The sequence below is a fragment of the Bos grunniens genome, chromosome 14, assembly GCF_055505025.1.
Source record: "Bos grunniens cultivar Pamir isolate PY7600 chromosome 14, Bosgru_T2T1.0, whole genome shotgun sequence".
NCBI lineage: Eukaryota > Metazoa > Chordata > Mammalia > Artiodactyla > Bovidae > Bos > Bos grunniens.
The window spans coordinates 20,469,687-20,477,060 of record NC_141178.1 but is presented as its reverse complement, the minus strand read 5'-3'; the positions used below and the strand labels follow the sequence as shown (position 1 = coordinate 20,477,060).

Below are 7,374 nucleotides of genomic sequence, written 5' to 3'. Positions count from 1 at the left end.
TTAACCCCAGAACGTGAAATGCGAAGCCCTCTTCTTACTTCACGTTCTGTCTGACTCAGCTTTCCAGGGAACTGAGATACATTCAGATTCCCCAAGTCTTTCTCAAGTCCCTGCAGAAGCCCAGCAGAAAGAGATCAGCACAGGGCTCTCAAAGCAAAAGCTAGAGACAGGCCACACCCAGGGTCCCTTCAAGCTGTGGGACAGGAGGCCCAGGAGGAGGGGAACAGAAGAGAGGAGGGAGAGAGGGAATGTAGTCCATCTTCCTGCTTTCGTTCAGTGGCTCTCAAACTTCTTGGCCTCAGGACCACTTTACACTCTGAAAGTGGGGATTCCAAAGAGCTTTTGGTCATGTGGGTTTTATCTATGAAGACTGAGCCTTTTTAGAAATTAAAACAGACATTTACAGAATATGTAAGCATTTAAAAATAACAATAGTAGGACTTCCCTGGTGGTCCAGTGTTTACAAATCTGCCTGTCAATGCAGGGGACGGGGATTCAATCCCTGGTCCAGGAAGATCTCACCTGCCTCGGGGCAACCGAGCCCAAGCACCACAGCTACTGAGCCCATGTGCTCTAGAGCCTGCGCTCCGAAACAAGAGAAGTTACGGTAATGAGAAGCCCAGGCACCGAATCGAAGTATAGTTCCCGCTTGCTGCAACTGGAGAAAAGTCCATACAAACAGCAACAAAGACCCAGGACAGCCAAAAGTTAAAAACCCAGTTGTGAATAAAGCATGTGTGCGTGTGCGTGCTTGTGGGGGTGTAAAATAAAGAAAGAAGAGAGAAGTTGATTGGTTATAAGTGATATTTTTTTAAAAACCTATGTAGCAATGTCCTGGCTTCAGCTAATTTGGAACCCCTTCAAGGAATTTAGTTGGGTCTGGATCAGCCTGTGGACTGGAAATGGTGAGTCCAGCTGGGCTCCATTTGCTTCTGGAGAAAGAACTAGAGGAGGAGGGGGTATAAAGCTCAGATTGGAGGCAGGCCTAGACTTCAAGTGCAGCCTGGTGCCTGTGGCCTGATTCTGTTCTCAGCCTCTGTTACATCCAGCCCCTCCACTGCATGGACCCATACTGGAGTCTGTAGTTGGTCAGGATGTATGACATCAAGAGAAGAACTCAAAATGGAGCTCTTTTCATTGGCTACTCTATAAAACGAGGGGTTCAGAGCAGCAGCGATGGCTACACATCCAGGCGGTAGTCTAGGTGCTGGTCACGTGTTTGTCCACTAGATCCTGTCGCTCAGTCCTTTGAGGTCTGTGCTAACACATTGTCACTTTTTCACAGAAGAGGAGACTAAGGCAAAGAGCAGCCAAGTCACTTGTTTATGGCTGCCCAGTTGACAAGCCCTGGAGGCCAAAGGTGTACTGGTGATGTTCTGGAGCTCCAGGTATAGCCACCACGCAGCACTGCCAGGCTGTGGGCCCCTCCCCAAGCCCACCTAACCCTTCCAGGTGGGGGAAATTATCTTAAAGGCTGGTGCAGGAACTTGCCTTAGAGACAAATATCTCTTTGTGCCAAAAGAGTAGGTTAAGGGGAGAGGGAGAAACCCAGAAGAGTGAACACTAAGGGGACAGGAGCCAGGGCGGCAAGACCGCTCATGTCTTGTGCCTTGCTAAGTCGCCTCAGTCGCGTCCGACTCTGTGCGACCCCATAGACGGCAGCCCACCAGGCTCCCCTGTCCCTGGGATTCTCCAGGCAAGAACACAGGAGTGGGTTGCCATTTCCTTCTCCAATGCATGAAAGTGAAAAGTGAAAGTGAAGTCGCTCAGTCGTGTCCGACTCTAGTGACCCCATGGACTGCAGCCTACCAGGCTCCTCCGTCCATGGGATTTTCTAGGCAAAAGTACTGGAGTGGGGTGCCATTGCCTTCTCTGTCCTGTGCCTTAGAGACCAACAAACGGGACTGGTGAATTGCCACCAGGTGACTCCACGTGTCACCAGCACCTCCATCGAGAAACAGAACCTTCTGAGTACCCCCTGTTCATGCCTCCTTCTGACTTTAACAACCCCTCCTGCTCTCAAGCAGCCAAAACTCATTTTGCCTGGTTTTGTATAAATGGAAATATACAAAAACCCATCTACTCTTTGGTGTCTCACTTCTCCCAGTCAGCATAAGAGTTGTGAGTTTCATTGTTGCCTGATATTTGTATTTCACTCCTTTCTGCTGTAGGGTGTTCTCTTGTGTAAATACACCACAACCTACATATGCTTTCTATGTTCTTGGACATTTGTAGACAGACATCTGGACATTTTTTCATTTGAGGCTGTTGTTGGCACTATGACCATAGAGTTATTCTCCTACACGTCTTGGTGAATATTCATAGCATGCCTGTGGGATGGAATTGGTGGGTCAGGGTATATATGTAAGTTTCAGCTGGGCTAGACATTGCTGAACTGTTTTGCAAAGCCTGTGTACCCAGGTACAATCGCTAGTGGGTTATTTTTAAGATGCAGGGAAGTCCAATCTCTTTATGAGTTTATGCTGCTGTGATAAGGGCTTCCCAGGTGGTGCCAGTGGTAAAGAATCCACCTGCAAATGCAGGAGAGGAGTTCATGGGATGCGAGTTCAATGCCTGGGTTGGGAAGATCCCCTGGAGATAGGCGTGGCAACCCACTCCAGTATTCTTGCCTGGAGAATCCCATGGACAGTGGAGCCTGGCGGCTAGTCAGACACGACTGAAGCAACTTAGCACACACACATGCTGCCATGATATAAACCTCTATCTGCCCCCTAAGTGTTTAGTAATGCCTAGCACATCTCACTGATCACTAATATGAATGACAGGTCTTTTTGTTTTTAATAAAAATCAAAGAATGAGTTGAGGTTCATGGCAGGGCCAAGATGGTGTGAAACAGAAAATGGCATGTGTGAGATGGTGAGGGACCCACACGCTGAGCTGACTGTGATGCCAGGAGCTTTGGCCCCGAGGTGACAGTGCCAGCCTCCTCTGGGGACCTTGGAGAGTGCCTCAGGCTTGCACAGAGGGGTCCAGGCTGTGAGTCGCCAGGGCCAGAGGGACCCTAGCTGACTTTCAGATCATGAAGAAGACAAGATCACACAGTTTCCCCTCTGTGACCTGAAGTAGGGGATGACTTTTGTGTGTCAAAATTTCCAGAACACAGAGCAAAGCTCTGTCCCTTTCCAGGCTTCAGTACATTAACACAGGTGCCCAGAGCCAACCAGGACGAGGTACCCATAGGACTAAGCAGAGGGACCCAGGAGCAGTGTCCTTCCAGGAAACTGCAAGAGGCAGCACCAGTGCAGAAGCCTCAGGACACGGCACCCTTGGCAATGATGCCAGAGTCCTCAAGATAGAACAGCCCTGGGGAAGGTGACTTCTGGGCCACATGACCAGGACCCTCCATAGAATGAGCTGGAGCAGGATGTGGGCAGAGTGGTGGGACTCCCAGCTGAGCCAGAGAGGGCTGTTGTGAGCTTCTAGAGACACTTGTGCAAAGCTCCCAGAAAAAAAGTTGAGAAACACCAGGCAGAAGGCTGGGTGCTCAGCCATGGTGGGCACCAGCCAAGAACATGTGGTTTGTTACTGTTTAAGTTCTGCCTCTGGGTGGCCGGGAAACCGGGGTACAGTCAATACTAGCAATGCCTGAGTTTATGTTTCTCTTTTTTTAATCCCATGTACTCCTATTTTTGCAAACAAATATTTATCTCTTACATAAATCAATCTGGAGTGTTGTTTTCCCAATGTTTGTCAAAGTTCAGTCCCCAAACCCTGGCCTTTACCGCAGTCCTAGCTATGTTCCCCTGCCAACAGCAGCACAGTTCCCCACTGGAGGCAGCAAAACAGGAAGGAGCGGGGTCAGAGGCTGCAAAGCCCCCCTCGAACTTTCCTACACGCTCAGCTGGTACCCGCAGGGGGGCCTGTGGTCTCCACTGGGGTCTTTCCTGCAGCTCTTCTGCCCTCTCCTCGTATATTCTGACTGACTCCCAGGCTGGCCTCTCTCCAGGCTCTTCCTTTCTTGAAATGCTTGCCGTCAGCAACCTTCACCTCAGCACCCTCCCCGTAGGCCATAGGCCCCTTCAGCCTCCATCATCTCCCAGAAGTGCTTCACTCTTGACTCTTGATGCTGGAAGTTCTACTCTCTCTGGTCATGGTCTCTCACCCTGCAAGGTTCTCATTCTCTTAATAATCACTGAAGAGTTAAAAAAACTAACCAGGGACTCTAGCCTCTTAATAAGCTCCCCAGCCCTCACACCACCTTCTCCCAGTCTATGAGTTTTCTCTTGCCTCTTGCCGCCTCTCCACCAAGCAGGACTCATCAGAGTGGGGGCTGGGGGGTGGTGGCAGGAGAAGTTTCCAAGAAGGGAGCACTGCCTGAAGACAGCAGAACACGCCCTGCCCTTTCTACCTCAGTGCCTTTGCACGGCTGTTTGCTCTGTGTTGCCCACGCTTAACTCCTCTCCACTCAGCTAACCCTACTCAGTGGTTCAGATCTCAGTTCAAATAGCTCTTCCCCAGGGTCAGCCCACTCTGTCCTCTCATGGCCGGCCCTCGCCTCAAGGAGGCATGCCAGTTGTCGTGGCTTGCGTATGTGTGCAGGGACCAGGCTGCCACGTGCACTGCCACACTCGTGGCACTAGCGCAGTCCTGTCACATTGATGGATGAGTGGGCTGATGGGAGAACAGGCAGGAGGCAGCCAACGGTGCAGACGCCAAAGTGGTGTGGGAGGGCCGAAGTAAGCTGTCTGTCAGTGTCAGAATGGAAGACTCATGCTCAGGGAGTGCTGACCAGGGGCTCCTCAAGCCAGAGCACCCAATGTGATTGTACTTGGACATAGGACCTTTAAGGAAGTAATTAAGGTCAAATGAGGTCATACGAGTAAGCTCTAATTCAGCCTGACTGGTGTCCTTATAAGAAGAGGAAGGGATGCCAGGGATAGGCAGGCACAGAGGAAAGGCCACGTGAGGACACAGTGATAAGGCAGCCACCTGCAAGCCAGGGACAGGAGCCTCGGCAGAAACCAACCCTGCTGACACCTTGCCTTTGGACTTCTAGTCTCCAGGACTCTAAGAAAAGAAGTATCTGTTGTTTCAGCCACCCAGCCTGTGGTGTTTTGTGATGGTGGCCTGAGCAGACTTAGTGACACAGTTGTGATCCAACCTTCCATTAGAGTAACTTGCCTGCAGTGATATGGTAGTAGGTCTTAACAACTGGCCCTCCGGGGACAAATGACCCGATTTGTAGAATCTGCCAATTACTGCAGTGTCAGTACTGCCCCTGCCGATTTCAAGCTGTTGGTGTCACGTCACTGATGTCAAGTTGGGAAGAGATGTGCATGTATGGCTCGAGCCCGTCAGCGCCCTGGGGCTGGCTCCAGCGCATCGCTGTTTGTCAGCCAATCCCTCCAGCAAATATTTATAGCAGCTCATTTACGGCAGGATCTTGTTTTTTTTTTTCTTTAGTAAACTAGGATATTACTAGTTTTCCTTTACTCCCATCCCAAACATAACACACAAGGGCACTGACATGCTCCAGGCTTGCCTTCTTGCAACAGGAGTAGCTTGAAAATAAAGCAGTCCTTGCATTCAGCCAACAAAAGTCCATCTAGTCAAAGCTTTGGTTTTTCCAGTAGTCATGTATGGATGTGAGAGTTGGACTACAAAGAAAGCTGAGCGCCGAAGATTTGATGCTTTTGAACTGTGGTGTTGGAGAAGACTTCTGAGAGTCCCTTGGACGGCAAGGAGATCCAATTAGTCCATCCTAAAGGAAATCAGTCCTGAACATTCATTGGAAGGACTGATGCTGAAGCTAAAACTCCAATACTTTGGTCACCTGATGCAAAGAGCTGACTCATTTGAAAAGACCCTGAAGCTGGGAAAGATTGAGGGCAGGAGGAGAAGGGGACGACAGAGGATGAGATGTTGGATGGCATCACTGACTCAATAGACATGGGTTTGTGTGGACTCTGGGAGTTGGTGATGGACAGGGAAGCCTGGCGTGCTGCAGTCCATGGGGCTGCAAAGAGTCGGACACAACTGAGCAACTGAAATGAACTGCATTCAGCTGTCCTTTACCCCTTGTCTTTCATGCTGGATCTGCCCAACATATTAGAGGAACATGGGAACAGAGCAGAGCTGTACACTGTTGGCTGCTTTTGCTTCAGGAACAACCAACTCTCCCTGAGGACCACAAATACAAAAGATATTTCCCACCGGATCTGGGATCTGCCTTGTTCCCTCCTCCCACCCCATCTCGTTCTTTCTTCACGCATGCAAACGAGGTAATTCCCAGAAATCTCTGCTTTCTTTCCTATTATTTACCTAGCACATTTTCACCTACCTGGGAAAATATGTGCTAATTTTACATCCATCATGGGTTTCACACCTCTCTCCAGAGCAGGTTTTAAGAGGTACTTGAAATGCATAACCGAGTATCATGGTTCCTTAGACACAAATTTGAATGATTAATTGGATCGTTTCCACTCCAGTTCGTGTTGTGCAGGCTCTGTCATCCTAAGCTCTTCCCCCTAATATTGCAGAATCTGCTTGTCCAGTCGGGCTCCCAACTACAGCTCCATTTCCTTTTTCATGAACTCTGTAGTGGGTGATTATGAACAGAATTTGAAGAGAAAGAACCCCTTCCCCCACCTGAAGTTCTTCATTCCTGTTTCCACTGCCTGTCCCCACTTCCTTAGGGAATAGGGCTCTGCCTTAGGTGGGCTGCTGGCTCCTTGACAAGGGACCTTGTGCTTGCTTGAGCATTGCTTGTGGCTCCCAGCATGGTACCCAGTGATGTCTGCATGCCTGGTGGGGAGAAGCCCGCCCTCAACCACACAGTCAGTGTTACTCTGCCTGTCTCCATCCCACAGGGATTCCAGTATGGTGACATTTGCGGCAGATACTGCTGAATTTGTTTCAGGAAGGTCTCCTTTGAATTTGGGGACCATCCCGAGGTGTGCTGGAATGGGTTCCTTCCAGCAGAGAAGAGCCGACTGCATGTATCTCCTCTCAGTTTCATGCTCGGTGACATCATGTTAGTAGCTTGCCAGAGGCCACGGAAGGAGGATTTACTCCAGGGAAATCAGTCAACGGTACGTATCACGGCTTTTTCTTTCTTTTTTCCCTGTAAGCACCCACTTACAACACACCACTGGAAATACTGCTTTAAAACAAAGAAAGAAATTCCCTCACAGGAGCCAGCAGCCCGTGCAATTAAAATCTTCATCCCACCCTCCCTATCATTTTACAAGCTCCTGCTACTAAAAGGGAGCAAAACAAATTCAAATTAAGCAGCCTCTTTTAATGGGCTGTCTTTCTTTATAGTTCTCATCACTCACCTTCCCCTTGTCAGGAGAATCTGGTAGAATCTAGGGGTGCAAGATCCTGGTTCCCCTGCCATCTGATGTCTAGCTT

At 49.6% G+C, this 7,374-nt stretch overlaps 1 long non-coding RNA gene across 2 annotated transcripts in view; it reads left to right on the top strand.

Annotated features, from left to right (window-relative positions):
* The first annotated feature begins 5,289 nt into the window (after positions 1 to 5,289).
* LOC147359152 (uncharacterized) overlaps positions 5,290 to 7,374 on the top strand; it is a 72,211-nt gene continuing 70,126 nt past the window's right edge. The window contains exons 1-2 of one of the 2 annotated variants that reach the window (XR_015140563.1): positions 5,290 to 6,242; positions 6,831 to 7,052. This is a non-coding gene — a long non-coding RNA (uncharacterized LOC147359152). The remainder of the gene's footprint in view (positions 6,243 to 6,830; positions 7,053 to 7,374) is intronic. The other variant, XR_015140562.1, reaches the window with a different exon arrangement.